This window comes from Anguilla rostrata, chromosome 1 (assembly GCF_018555375.3).
Source record: "Anguilla rostrata isolate EN2019 chromosome 1, ASM1855537v3, whole genome shotgun sequence".
Classification (NCBI taxonomy): domain Eukaryota; kingdom Metazoa; phylum Chordata; class Actinopteri; order Anguilliformes; family Anguillidae; genus Anguilla; species Anguilla rostrata.
In genome coordinates this window covers 11,118,793-11,134,271 of record NC_057933.1, presented here as the reverse complement: position 1 = coordinate 11,134,271, position 15,479 = coordinate 11,118,793, and the positions used below count along the sequence as shown (strand labels likewise).

Genomic DNA, 15,479 nt, shown 5'->3' with positions numbered 1-15,479 from the left:
AGCCTAGGAGCCAGTACTGAGCTCTTGTACTAACTGGATAGACAGACAATGTAGCCTCAGATAATTCTTCATTTTAATAGCTAGTGTTTGGTGACAAATGTCTAAAACAATGATACACACTGTATAGTATATGCTATATATTTACAAACCGTGAAAAAGCATTTGCTGATTTCCTCTATCATTGCATATTTGTCACACGGAATGGTTTCACCTTTAGACAAAATGTAATATTAGACCAAGGGAAACTGAGTAAACAAACCGTTTAAATGATCATTTAATTATTTATTTGATTCCGTTGATTGAACACAACCATGCTTGCTTGAAGCCAGCCCTGTCAAATCTAAACTTCCCTCATATTGAACCTTACCATCAAAGTGAAGTAGTCACAACAGTTTCTACAAGTACACTATGCCACAATAAAAGTTACAAAAGAGATGAGAGAAAAAGCTGTTGAAATATATCAGTCTGGAAATGGTTACAAAACCATTTATGAGGCTCTTGTACTCCACCGAACCACAGTGAGAGCCATTGTCTCCAAATGGAGAACACTTGGAACAGTGGTGAATCTTTCCAGGAGTGACTGGCCTGGCAGAATTTCTCCAGGGATGTACCAACAAATCATACAGGAAGTCACAAAAAATCCCAGAAGAACATCTGAAGAACTGGAGGCCTTTCTAGCCTCAGCTAAGGTCAGTGTTTGTGACTCCACAAAAAGAAAGAGACTGGCCAAACAATGTGAATCATGGGAGAGTATCTCGGCAGAAACTACTGCTAACCAAAATAAACATCAGTGCTCATCTCACATTTACAGAAAAGCACCTTGATGATCCCCAAGCCTTTTGGGAAATGTTCTATGGACAGATTAGTAAAACATGGAACTTTTTCAATGAAACTGGTCTCATTATGTGAATATGTCCATAACCCATCTCAGACTGCTTGATTTCAAGAGTGGCTATTATCCTCCATTGGCATAAAATTAATACAATGTGATCAGCATGCTAATTATTGTTGTTTTTTTCTCCCCACATAACATTAAAACATGTTTTTATGTGACCTTGTGCTTAAGGTGTTACGTTCAGAGTAAGGACCCACGCGCAGACCAGGGAAATCCAAGAAAACGTTGTCTTTATTCCGTGCGAAGTTCGAAGCCAGGTGATCAGAGAGAGTGAGGTACAGAATCGAGTTTCCAGAAGAAAAGTAAAAAGACAGGCAAAAAGTCAAAAACCAGGAGATCAGAAATAGCGAAGGTACAAAGGGGCAGGCAAAAGAGAAGTCAGGCAAAGGGGTGTCGCAGGAATCTCAAAATACAAAGGCTTACAAATAATCGGCACAATGAATTTGATCAACGTTCTGACAGGGACATGGTGGAAAAGACTGACATTTATACACTGGGGAAGGTAACAATCAAGGAGGGGTAACGTGAGTGAGGGCGGAGTAACAAACAACATCCAGGTGAAGAACATTAGGATAACTAATTAAATGACAGGGGACTGACAAAACGCGGACTGGAATCACATAGACAACAATGATAACAGACGGCCTGGGTTTAGCAGGTAAAACACGTGCAGAGAGAGAGAGGTGCAGTTAGAGCAAGAGACAGGTGCAGGCAATTGCAGAACTCAGCGTTAGAGCAGGCTAGAAAGAAAAGGGGCGGAGCTACAGCGCAGCATGGAAAAGGGGAGACTGGTTAATGTATTAGTATAGTGATCTAAACTATCAAAAACCCAAAACTAGTGTGTGTTAGTCCATTAGTAATATTCACATGTTAGTATATTAGCGAGGTTAGTACTTTACAATCTATAAGTTAGTAGGGATTAGTAGAAATTAGTAAAACTAGAAATCAGCAGGAAGAAAGTAAAGCGAGACTGGAAAGAAGGGGGGAAACCACGAAAACCCGGAACCACCCGAATAGTGAAATCACGCAAGTACAGGGGAGTGAAGCAGCTCAGGGAACACAGACACAGAGACAGTACTGGGGAGACAAGTGACCGGAACTACAGACTACAACATAAGGTGCTTGATCTTTACTAAACATTTGTTTTTAAAGCTGGCTATTACAATGCTTGATATATTGAAACATGACTGGCTTACAAGTTGAAAGGGAATTTAATTAACTGCAATATTCATCCATATTTATACTCATAGTTACTTCAGTTCTTTACATTTATTTTAAGAAAAAATGGTGCTTTCTCAGAAATGGATGCTTACAGTAACTGATGTAACTGATGTTCCTGAATCTGAAAATACTCTAAGAGGAAGGTGTCAGCCCCTATAACCATAGGAACATAAACATTTTCTGAAAATTACGATAGCATTACACGCTGAAATATTAATCAAACCACACAAGGAGATCCAAACAGACCAATATTTTGCTATTGTTTAATCAATTTTAGTTCATTTCTCATTTTCAGTCAGTAATCTGATGTGCTCCACCAGTTTCGTGTTTCACCATTAAACCATATTATTTCCACAGACTATTTTGTAAAGGCTGAATGACTATGGAGTGATGCCATCTACTTCAATAGATGACATCACTCGACACTTCAGTTTACTTCCATAGTCAAAGCCAAGGGCATCTGTTAAAGGGCTCCATGTCTAGTCTGCATGAGTATGCTTGGATAGGTCTCAACTGACCTGGAATAGGATTGCCTGCTGGCAAGGTATCTCTCCAGTAATGCAAAACAAGCACAACATGAAGTATAAAATCAAGAATGCCAGCAGCAATAAACTTAACCATCTTCACCAAGTCCACAGGTCACAACAGCTGTCTGCCTACAGGTTTACGGAAGATTGTGAGGACATCTTTCAACAAGGCAGCCAGGCATAGATAGACAATTCTCAGATACATTCAAGCAAATTAATTTAACAATAGTGTAATAGTCGCACCGTTCTACAGTATATTGCGGTATTAATAATGATTATTTAGTATGTAATAGCAAATTGACGACAAACCTCATGTTTAACCTCACACCATTCTCAGTGTGTTTCTGAAATGTAATGCAATTCCGTGGTCTTTTCCCTACTTTTATAAGCAAGAGACTAGACTGTATGACACAGGAAAGCTTATAACAAAACTTGTGCCAGGGGCACTGATGTATGGTACCTGGAAATGCATGGAATGCATGGGATGCATGGGATGCAGGAACATGAGATTAAATCCTCAAGGTCAATGTAGGATTCTCCCATCCCCTATCCAGGACTTACTCTTTGGAGATTTGCAGTTAATTGCTATATATGTGGGCAGCATTTTAATTATGTATTGCAATTGTTACAAATACTACTGGGAAAAACATCTGATTATGCCAATTATTAATGGGTTTTACAAGGACAATGCCAATGAAACATTGTTTTAATGGAATACATGCGCGTTACATCCCATTTTATAAACACATGGGGAAAAAGGAAGTCAAACTGCACCAAATAAATCATGATATATTTATATTATCTATATGAGTTGGTTTGCATAAAATTGTTCATTTTATTTCATTAAACACTGCAAGGTGATGTTTTGAATAACAAATCTGAATGTTAGATCTAATATCTATATCACACCCAAGGGTAAATGTAATCAACCATTTGTTATGTTTATTTATTACTTTTTTCCCAGAGATACGCGTTTATAAAATTTGTTGCAAAAAAATAAAGAATGATTAATTAAGGGGCACAAAACCTCTGTAATGTGCATTAAACATTTTCAAATGTACTCATTGTGTGTACTGAAGTGACATACAAACAGAAAACAATATGTAACATTCCACAAAACTCCAACAACAGAAACAAGGGGTTAACTCTACTGTGGAACATTGTAAAACATTTACATGGTGTTTAATGTATTTCAAGATGACAATGCATAATAGAAAATGTAATAATAAATAGAATAGCAGCATAATGGAAAGTTGCTTAGTAAACACGTAAATAGTAGGGATCATGGTAATAGTAATTCTGGAAAATTTAAATAATTTAGCGTAATAATTATGTAACATTTTCTCAGAAATATGATCAGCTTGCAACTAAACGCTGGTAAGTGAAACATGAACTAATGGAGCTTTAAATAGCAGGTTGTTTCCCACCCACGCTCTGACACCACTGACCTTAAGCTTGATCTTACATACCCTGAAGCTAAGGAATGATACCCAGCTACTGGCTACTCAGCCAAAGGAATTAATTGTGCTATAACCCTTGATAAGAATTTGACACTTAGCTGCTCACTCGAGGTTTGATCCTGTATAGAGCTTTCACTTCTCCACTCAGAATCATCAAGTTGTGTCGTGAGGAGAGACAGGGGGAGAGTAAATAGCCATCTAGCACCTTGGCAAGCGTCTGCAGTTTCAGCACACACCAACTGCTCTAATTTCTTTGCATATTCCCTCAAGCAGACTGTCTTCTGTAATTAAATAGGTCTTGTCATGAATGTACATGAATGCAAATTGGTGTGTTATTGCCAACCTACTGTTTTTTTTTTTTTTTTTGATTCTGCTGTTAGAACCTTTCCAGAAGAGTCTACTTACAGTATGCAAATCCCACATGCTAAGTTAGACACAGGCATATCATGGTCTAATTTGACTTGTTTTTTTGTATATAGTACTTTGCACTATTTTTGAATATATTATGCCGGTTTTGAATACTGTACAAACACAGTGTCAGCCTTTTTTAAAATCATTTAAGCATCTTCAGGATGCTTAGCTACCCACTGGATCCTTTATGTAGCTAGTGCTCATGTGTCATGAAGAATGCACAGGAATGTCAGAAAGGTTCTGCAGGCAGGGGGGAGAAAAGTTAAAAAATACAGAATTGCAAATGTGACATCAGTCTGTGAGCTCATTGGTCAAAATGGCAGGAAGTTTGTGAATTCAGCTTTAGGACTCACACAGCATCCCCCCTGTCAAAATAATTACTGGAGGATGGTAATTACAAACATTTATTTTCAGGATAGTTATGTGGCCTACATTCAGTTCAAAGTGCAAGTATTTCTCAGTCTTCTGTCTTGAAATGCTTAATTCAAACAAATAAATCCCTGCAGCATAAAAGCGCATGAAAGTCAAAACCTTTGAAACATCTTAAAATATTTTACAGTAAAAGAAATCACACTACAGAAAACATACTCTTTCATGTTATCCAACCTCTATTTAAGTTATGACATTTCTTCAGTCTCTAAAATAACCTCAAAACCAATCAGTGAGATAACAATATACATAAGAAGTGCACTATTTAGTCAAGATGTTTTTTCAAATTCATGCTGGCCAACATATTCCAAACTCATTCCATTGTTGTAAAAAGTTTTAATCAACTGAAATCTTACTAAAACCTTGTTAGACTTCCTAAAGTGACTTACAAACAGAAAACAGTGTGTAACATTTTAGGTTCACAAAACTCAAGCAACAGAAACATCCCTTGTTTCAGCAGTTTCAGCAGCATTTTGTGCTAAATGAGTTGCCAGTTTATTTGAGCTTGTGGCCACAAGGGCAAGACAAGATTGTGCATATTTGTGTTGTGACTGAACAGCACAAACAGGGAGTGTGCACGCTTGTTTCCAATCCCAAAATTATAGAGAATATTGCAGCAATCAAATAGGCCTAGGGATACAATTAAGCACTCCTAAGCACTCCAGATTTTCAGCATAAATTATAAAAATAATAATAAATAATTAGGTACCAGAGATGGTGAAATGACATGCAGTGTACTGTGGTTGCTTGTTGCTATAACGACTACACATGACTGAGTACTTTGTGTGTACTTTGTACAATATGGTTAACAATGTTGTAAGTTAATACATGCATTGCTGCATACACTGGTGTGACCAATGAATAATTCTAAACTGATCAGTGATGAGTATAATGCTTTTATTTATTTATTTATTGTTGTGTTGTTGCAAATAAACAATTGAGTAAAGAATTTAAAATATAAACTCATACAGCAAGGAAATGGTCTTCAAACATGAATGAGCTGTCATATAGTACACAACACACACATATTCTGTGTGACATGCTTATTCAACAAGGCCAGTGATGGATGAGTTACTTTTGGAGGAGATTTTTGCTTAATTATTAAAACCTTTCCATCCCTTTCTTTTTTTATATGGGGCTCTGCAACCATACACAGAATATTCTGCATCCTCTAGGCTTACAGTGGTCTGCTCAATCAGGATGAAACAATGAATGCTTGCCTTAGGGGCTTGCTTTCATATTGCTTTCATACTAGTCATGCTTCATTGAAATAGAAACAGCTAAACAACCAGGCTTATTGCAATCAAATTAAATTAATAAAATTAACAATATTTTCTGTATGTCAAATTTTAATGAATGAAGAAACACAGGCATATGCATTACATGAAGCATGAAGTTCTCTTAGTTCTCCCAGACTTGCCAGTCAATGAATTCATATGTTGAATTTAATCATGGTCTGCAGAGTTCCCCCACTTACTGACTCATGTAATATTCTAACCAGAAAACACCACACTCAGTCTCACATCCCCCATTTCATTTTCTATGCTAAATGATTTAGCTCCTGGAACCTGTGTTATTAAATTTCGGTTTAAATCTGTATTATATTTCATTATATCCAGGAGAAATTAATAATGCAATTGAATTACTTGGAGAAGAGAAGAGATGAATACTCTGAATGTATGGAGACCTCCCTGCCCCATATTTACAACCCTACATTTTATTTCATTAATAACTCTTAATGTTATGCTCATGCCTTTCAAAAGCTCGCCAGCTCCGTTTTCCATAAATTTGCCTCTCAAGTAATTAGACGAGGCTGTTTAAAAAGTCACTTGGAGTTCCACCGAGGTGTGAAGATCGGCTTTAATTTTCTGTTTATGACATTTAAACTAAGGAAAACAAATGCAGCTGGACACATTGAGCAAGACTTATTCATTTGATGAGAGAAGAATGCACAAAATATGATGGAATGACCTTGACTAAATTACATGCCACTGCCTCTCAGAAGGGGTGGGTGTTGGGGGGATGAGAGGCGGTGAAAGCCACATATGAAAACTGTTTGCATAATTTATAGAAAGCTGTTTTAACATGACTGACACCCGGACAATGATTAATTATGTTAATATTTACTTGGGGGCTGCGCTACATTTTGAGATGATTAAGGAGCTCTCTAACATCCATCAGCCCACTTTGCTTCCTTTAGCAGGGCACAGCATGCAAATCAGCTGCTTTGTCAAGAGTTTAGAAGATTTATGCTTACTCGTGGCATGAGGTTAACAAGGAAAGCACTGCCTGAACTATTCTTATTCAATTCATAATTTGTATTCAGCAGTATTGAAACACAGTATGTAATAATTCTTGTCATTACGTATAATAACTTCAGTGTGGTCAATTGCTGCAGGAACTTATTCATAGTAAACAGAAACTTTGTAAAATGTAAATATGTTTCTCATTTCAGTCTGGTCAGAAGTTACAGTTCTTAATATTAGCACCAAAACATTTTTAACATCTCGTCGTTTAAGTCACTGTTTCCTTACCAGTGTGCCATGGCACTTCAGTGTCAGCGGTGCGTTTAATTCAAATGAAAGTTCAAATGAATTTCTTTTTTAAAAATTCCATTAACAAAAGCCAAAGTAAATGTCATTCAAATGCATATCGCCTCATTATAACCCAGAAAGAACATTTAGGCCAACTGGTGACACGTCACATCAGCATTAGAATGTCGCTCGATTTTGAGAGTAGTGTGCCATGTAAATTTGGAAAGTGTGCCGCGGAAGGAGAAAGGTTGGGAAACGCTGCTTGAAGTAAATATTTCACTTTAAAATGGGACTGATCGTCGCAATACAAGTACGCCCCATTCAGTATTAAGTATTAAGGGCGCATTAATGCATCATTTTGAGCAGGTACGTAAGCACAATGAAAAGGACATCTCAGCAGGTACCTTTTTAATGAGGAGTTAGCAGCCGAACCAAGATGTGCTATTTCTGACTCTCTGTCCCCACAGTAACTGTCAGTGTCCTCTCTATTGGTCTTTGCAAAAATGCTGATGACACGCATCCACCTACGCACGCCGAATTAATCTCAAACCTGAGGATTTGGCTCAGTCAGAACCCAGACGCAAGTAAGAACTGCGCACCGTGCCTCTGGAAGAGTGAGAATGCATGCGGGCTAGCAATCCGCTGGTGCTTTGTCGGCTCAAGGTTGCGTCCAACGCGCAGCAGATCAATCACTGCCAGAGAGAATTAAAAGCGCGCTCAAACAGCTGACTCCACTTAGAGAATAGACCAGGCTGAGGGGTGTCCCTAATTGGACGTGGAAGTCAATGCCGGGGATCGACTTCAGCGTAACGAGGTGCTGCCATTGTGGATCGTGCGAGCCAGTGCTGTGATCTCTAGCGGCTGCAATTACTTTCAGATCTATCCGACCACATAGAGGTTAACTTGGATATCATATCTGTGTGACAGGTCCTTATTGCTTGCCAAAGAGTTTGAAGAGCACCCCTTAGAAAGCATCACTGGTGCCATAAAGCTTGATTCAGTATTGCTCTTTTTTTTCCCACAATCATAATGTGGGGGAAAAATAGACATTGATTACATAAGTCACACACTTAGCACTCATGGCACATCTGTTAAAAGGCTGCACAGCTTGACATTAATGATGCAAGGATATTATTTTAATGGACGGGTACAGTGGATAATGTACAGTAGGTACAGATGAATAATTATCTGAAATTGTGGATTAAAGTGCAGACCAGTGACAGACACACCAGTCCTGAGCACGGCAAAAATTTGTTTTTCGTAAAGCAAATTGCTGAACAGGGCTGTCTGGGGATCTTCGCCGCATTTTATTCGTTAAACATGATGTGGCTCTGAGTGGACAGAAACTATTAATTAAAAGTCATGAAGATGTTTCCACGGTGCATTTCCATTTGGCTGTGTGTCGTACCATAATGAGGTCATTGTCAACACCGCTAGCTTCTGCCACAGGCTTTATGCGAAGCTGTCAGGCTCTGTCGGAGAAATTACGTTGTTGTTGGGCACGACAAGTTTGGAAGGAAGGGACACTGACAAATCAAACAGAGCCGGAAAATAGAAGGGATGGTGTCTTATTCTGAACTGCCACAACAATTTCACAGTTTTTAAAACACTTCTTCCTTTTTTTTTTTTTGAACTGGCAGCAGAATCTGAAGCAGTGCTTCATCACATCCTGCAGCACACTGCCCTCTATAGGCACATACTGGAGGTTCTCGTACTTCTTTCTTTTTGTTGGTTTCAAATCAAAGTATGTGTTTGCAGAAAAATATTTTTTTAACGGGGCGTTTGCTGTTGTGTAGGTAAAAGCTTACTCCAAATAACTGAACTGTGGAATGTGTATTCAATTCAACCTCACAACTTCTTTGCTGCACAAGACACCTGACCCTTGACCCACAAATTGGCTGGATATCAGATTTCCCCTCTGAGAGGCACAAATAACAGGGCCACCAGTTTGTCTTCATCATGCAACCTGTAGGGATTTAAACTTGTATTGTAATGGTCATCGTCCAGGGGTCCCCAGAGACACTCTGCGACACAGTCGAGTGACTAATCATACAATTGAGTTTTGGGGACACTAATTCAACAATTTGTTGACCTAATATGGGGAGAGTCAGGAAAGAAAGTAAACATGGATATAAGTTTAAATACAGTCTTTGAGCCACTGGTCCTCACTCCTGGTCCTGGAGAGTTGCAGAGTCTTGTGGTTTTCGGTGTTTCTGAGCACTTGAGTAGCACAGCAATAGATCAGTTAAAATAGTTGATTACACAGTTAATTCAGGTCACCTGATTTCTTGGGTTTGAATCAGTCGGTGATCTTAAGTAAAGAACAAAAACCAGCAGGCACAGTGGCTCTTTAGGACCAGGATTGAGTATTACTGCAGTAAAAAGAAAAATGTATTCATATAAAGCATGTCTTTGTTTAGTTCAGCACTGAGACACCTGATTCTACTTAAGGTCTTGATTGAAGATCGTGATTAGTTAAGTCGTTCAATCATGAATTCTTTTTTTTTACTTAACTTTATATCCTGTAACTGCTCTCATTTTTTATTTGGGCATTTCCCACCGCTTCTAACAAAAGTTAAGTGTACAACATTCAAAAATACTCTAACATGTCCAAGGTATTATGTAATGTAATCAAACTGAATTGAGTGAGTGCTGCTTGTAACATTTCGCAGAGAGAGCATAAGCTAACATAGTGTATTGGTAACATACTGTATGTAACATTTTATCTCTGTGAACTATTAAAGTCTCTTTAATAAATAGGCATTAATAGGGACTGCAGCCTTATTTTCAACAGTCAAGTAAGTGATGAGAATATATAAGCAGGAAAAAAAACTGGCAAATACAAAGAGAGTACACTATTATGTGTTGGAAAGCATGCTTAAATGCAAAAGTAAACAACACCTGCCATAGTGGGTTGAACATTAGTCATTATGGTATGGAGTTAACTGATGCATGTAGGTCTTTACTCAAAGTATGAGCTACCTATTATTTTATCATAAAGAGAGAAACATAAAAAAGCACTTCGGGAGTGTTTCCTACCACGTCGTTGTACAAAATGACAAAATTGGACTACTGCTGACCTCTAGTGAGAGACACAGTCATAGCAGATGCTTCTCAACCTTAGGAACACAACACTGACAAATGACTATGGGGAATCAACACTGACTTTGACTTTACTCAACTCAATGGCTTAATTTCTATTAATAATGTTATAATTGGAGTTTGGTGCTAAGGTCTGAGCATTGGAAAGAGTATGGACATTGCATTGCACAGGATGGGAAATGATAGACCTGAGAGCTACAACCTTAGTAATCAAGAAAATTTAATTGAATCCAGTAAAACTTAAAGGTTGTGCATGTATATATTATCTTTATGCGTGTTTCATAGTCTTCTCAGCCTAAATATACTGATCTAATTCTATCTAATGTGCCTGGACCAAATCTTGATAAATTGTCCTTTGGGTATGTCAAAATCTATATTTTTAAATACTTTACAGCAAATTTCTGAGGGCCCAACATAATAAAAATAATAATAAAAAAGAAGAAACACTTTTCAACATAAAAATATATTAACCCCCCGCCCCAACATATCCAAGTGGAGGTATACTTTCGATCGAGACAAGAGAAAGACATTTCAGGTTCAGTACATTTGCTTAGTGCTTGCTTCTGAAACTTGAAACAATGGCCTGGGTCCAGTTTCTCTCTAAATACTAAACCACAAAAATCTGTGACATTTTTTAACAGTTTTGCAATGCTGCCTAAATCCAGTTCATGGTTCACTGTGAGGTTCCCTTCAAGGAGTTCCCTGAAACAAAAGTGTGCCTGGAAAGCTTCAAGTGGGCAATGACTCAGGTCTTAGACATCAGTGAAAATAGGTCAACATGCTCACTTCTCTCAGGAACATTGTGTGCCTCTCAAAGAAGCACAATACGCCGAGCTGCGATTACCCAGGAACGGAATCAATAGCTTGTCATTTCCATTACTACAGAGGCGTTACCCATCAAGGGTAGGTGGGTGCGTCTGTCTCAGAACAGACAATCGCTGTACCGTCGCGATTTTCCTGATTTCACTTCACATCACACTGATTAAGCTCGTCTTTTCTAATTGGCAGGGATGCGTAGAGGCAGAGCCCTCTTTCAGCATATAAATTTGCTTTGTATTAATTTTTTTCCCGTGAACTGGTTTGGCCTTGAGTGAGAATGCTTATGATCTGTAAGATGTACAGCAACTTTGTAAATCTCAGGCTTTCCGAGGCCACCTCAGGGACACTGTTTGATTGAATTCAGTCAGCTTTGGGCTTCCTGAGTCAATAATCCTGAAGTGGTCCTCCATGCCCTCACCTCATTAGTACTCAGAGAACACGGTGGAAGAATAACAGGAGCAATGTGAACTAAAGCCAACAACAAGAACAAACACACTTCTCTTACCTCCATATCCCATTAGTTTGATCCTGATTTTGACATCCCAACCCCAAACAAATTTGTCTCTATTCAGGATGTGCAATATCACTGCATACTGTCTTCTCGCCAATATGCTAAATCATTAACAATATTTGGAAAGAATGACATCCCAGTATTTACAAATGGGGATAAAAATGGTTTGGCCGTTGCAAACAACATTAACCAACTATATGTGAAAGGAGTTTGAAAATTGTCTTTTCAGTTGTCTTGGCTGTATCAAAAAGGACATATTGGAAAGCCTCACATCTATCTTATCTATTTATAATGCTATGACCTCTTAGGGTTAATGAAAATCAGGCAAATTGGTGTACTTGTATATATTAATAGCATACCAGAGATATCTATCAGAGAAGACAGACTTAAAGAAATCAAAGTATAGTTTGTGCTTGTGATCTTTTGTGAACCTGTCAACAAAAATAATACTGAACAACCTATCTATGCCAGAGATTATTTCAGCACCCTTCCTGTGATGAAAACAATAGAAGTGAAATAATTCAACAAGAGCAACAACAACAATAATAATAATAATCATCATCATCATCATTATGTATTGCACCTTCTTGAATGCATATTGAATTAATAGTATTAATTACCTAATTAATTTTGATTTCTTATTACTCTAATTCTTTGTCCTTAACATCAGGTCATCTGATTAATGTGCTACTCCAGGACCATAAAAAAATGTTTTTCTGCATTGGTTTGTTATGTAACTGTTACTAAATGAATAATGAAACTTTCTGGAAGCCCAAATCCCTTTAAGCCTATTTAAAAATATTATTTACTGTGATTTACTGTGTTCATTTGGAAATGTAATACATTATGATAAATTACTCGTAAATATGCAATAGGGCATATGCATTCTTATTCAAGGCTTCAGCTGATATCACCAGGCTATATTTCATTTGGAAGCACATACAAAAGTACTAGAATCAAAGGCTAAGGTACACAGATTTAGATTCATACATGTTTAGTAATTACATGTAAAGAGACATAGAACAAGCAGACTTTGAATATATGTCCACAGAAATCATAAGATATGTTTCATTATCGTAAATACATCATGATTACTTTGCTGCTGATTGAATCCATAAAGTATATCCAGGTTTTTAGCAATATGAATATATGTTTTAGGCCACTTTCCAAAGACAGAAATCTGAATTATCAAATTGTTTATGTCACAGATGTAAAATAGGTATTGTCTGGTTTACTGATTTGGTGAATATCATGCGTTCATGTTGAAGGGCTGTTCATAGCGACAAATTTAGGTGACTTCACAATAAGATGCTTTGAAATTGCTTCGGAATTTTTGAGAACAGAATACGAAAAGTGTGCAAAGGTTGTCGCTTTGGAGACCATTGCTAACAATGTTTCATTATTCATCAGGAGGTCTAGATCACAGTGTGTGAGAGTGGTTCCTGGGCCTGGCCAATGGGGAGGTTGTGACCTTTTCAAAGCTTCATGTTTAAAGCACGCTGACAGCCTTTTAGAGACCACTTACTATTAATCTCGCCAAAGACATGAATCTTTCCAGCAAGATCACATGCAGATTAAATCGCTCTCTGGACTGAGTACCCAATGCGACAGCTAAATAAAATCAATATTTAACTTTAAAGGATTTATATTTCATAGACCACAATGCTGCAGAAAATGTGTAGTACTGTATGAGAAATTGAAATTTACTTTAAATGATATGAGAACAAAAGAGGTGGAGTTAATCATTTCTCATTAATCAATTTATTTTATTATTTTGTAATAAGGTTTTGTAACTTTATTTGATTGGCAAATGAATCATACTCCTAATAAATGTGAATTTTTTTTTTTTTTTACAAAGTAGGTGATCTCTGATTTGCATTGTATGTCCAGTAGTGAATGCATCACGGTTTGTTTCCGATATGCAATATTAGTGCATGTGGGTTTTCTGAGAGTGCCTAGGCACATGCATTTGGTGACACGTTTTACGCACCACTGCAACAACACACTGAAAGTGCACACCAGAACACTTCAATGAAGATAAAAGCCAGCATAATAAAGAAGAGCACGCAACCATTGTCTTAGTTTGTGGCATGCTTTCAGTGATACGACCATGTTGACTGTATTAAATATGGAGGGATTGCAAGGATGTCTGTGGCCACTCTGCCTTTCTATGTAACATCTCTAAAACTTAAATTCTCACTTCCCTATTTTTTCACAAGAACAATACAAGAACTGTCTGTGTGAGTGGCATATCGGTTTTCATGGGCTCATTTACATAGGAAAATATCACAACTTAACAATGCTACATTTAAATCAATAAATTGTAGTATATTTGTAATATATTTGTTAGATTTTTTGTTGGTTTTTCCCTCTTTCCACTAGGCAACTTCAACAAACTCTGTTTCAAATCTACTTCAGCAAAAAAAAAAAAAAAAAAAAAACTTGAATCACTGATTCTAAAAACAATGAATGAAACCAAATTGTGGCAGTAAGTCATATAAGAACTTGGAGACAGATAGAGATTAGAGAAAACCAGCTGTAATAGGATCCCATTGAAGTGTTGAATTGCTTACAGTTGTTATTGCTGGATGATGTCCCTGTTGCCCTGATAAGCCTTAATCAGACCCTTGGATCTCAACCCAGTTCTCTGCACTCCATCACAAATGAGAACTGTAGATTTTTATGCAGCTTTCTTTATCCCCGACTCAGATCTACACGCACTCATTTTCTGCACATATCTCATAGAAATCTCAAAATACATTATGTTGTCATCATGGACTGAAACATTGGGATGAAACGTGTACAATCACTGAGGAAATATTATGTACTGATTGCCTGAGCATGTGATTTTCTGTAGTTCTTTAGCAAAACACTAGGAAATGAAATGGCGCATGTCTCCTTTGCCGTCAGACTTGACCACAGGTAATGCTTCACACGTGGTACTTTTAACTGAAATTCCATGTCCAGAGACTGAGAAGCAGGCCACAGATTTAATTATAATACGTTTCACCCACAAGCTTTTTTTTTTGACTGTCTGGTATTGGTAGCCATCTGTCACCTAGGTAGCAGTGCTGTAGATGGATATGTGGCTCTGAAATGAGAAAATGACACAGACCGTCTTTGCACCGAATCTTACGTAAATGGAATCTCAAACGCAGGGTCCGTGGGGAAATCTGTGGAAAAACAAAGATCAGAAGTCAGCCACCACCGTCTATTACATTCTCCACCCTCTCCACAGACTTGGGTGTAATCTCCATAATTTAGGCTGCATGCAACAAAACTGCATCTCTCATGTTTCACCTTCTTCAGAGACGAAATGGCATAGTGTAACACTGCATGACTATTGAAAACAGTCGCCTCCTTTTTCTTTAATGGCTTACTTTTTGTTTTGTTTTTTTTGTACTGAATGTGTTTCAAAACATTTTACATGTGCCCAATCCCACAAAATGTCTGAATAGACTGTATTTTCATAGCCTGGAATTTTTTAAAATACAGGCCTATTTCTCCAAAATATTCCTGTTTACTAAAGTATTTTATTTTGCAATCCCACCATTTCTGAGGAGTTCTGCT

At 37.6% G+C, this 15,479-nt stretch overlaps 1 protein-coding gene and 1 long non-coding RNA gene across 2 annotated transcripts in view; one reads left to right on the top strand and one right to left on the bottom strand.

The window, feature by feature from the left end:
* Positions 1-15,479, top strand: part of LOC135247936 (B2 bradykinin receptor-like) — a 119,832-nt gene that overhangs the window by 38,871 nt on the left and 65,482 nt on the right. The gene's annotated exons all lie outside the window — the stretch shown is intronic.
* Positions 4,081-8,237, bottom strand: LOC135241724 (uncharacterized). Its single transcript, XR_010326096.1, has 2 exons — positions 8,077-8,237; positions 4,081-4,754 (listed from the first exon to the last, which is right to left on the bottom strand). It is a non-coding gene; the product is annotated as an uncharacterized LOC135241724 (long non-coding RNA).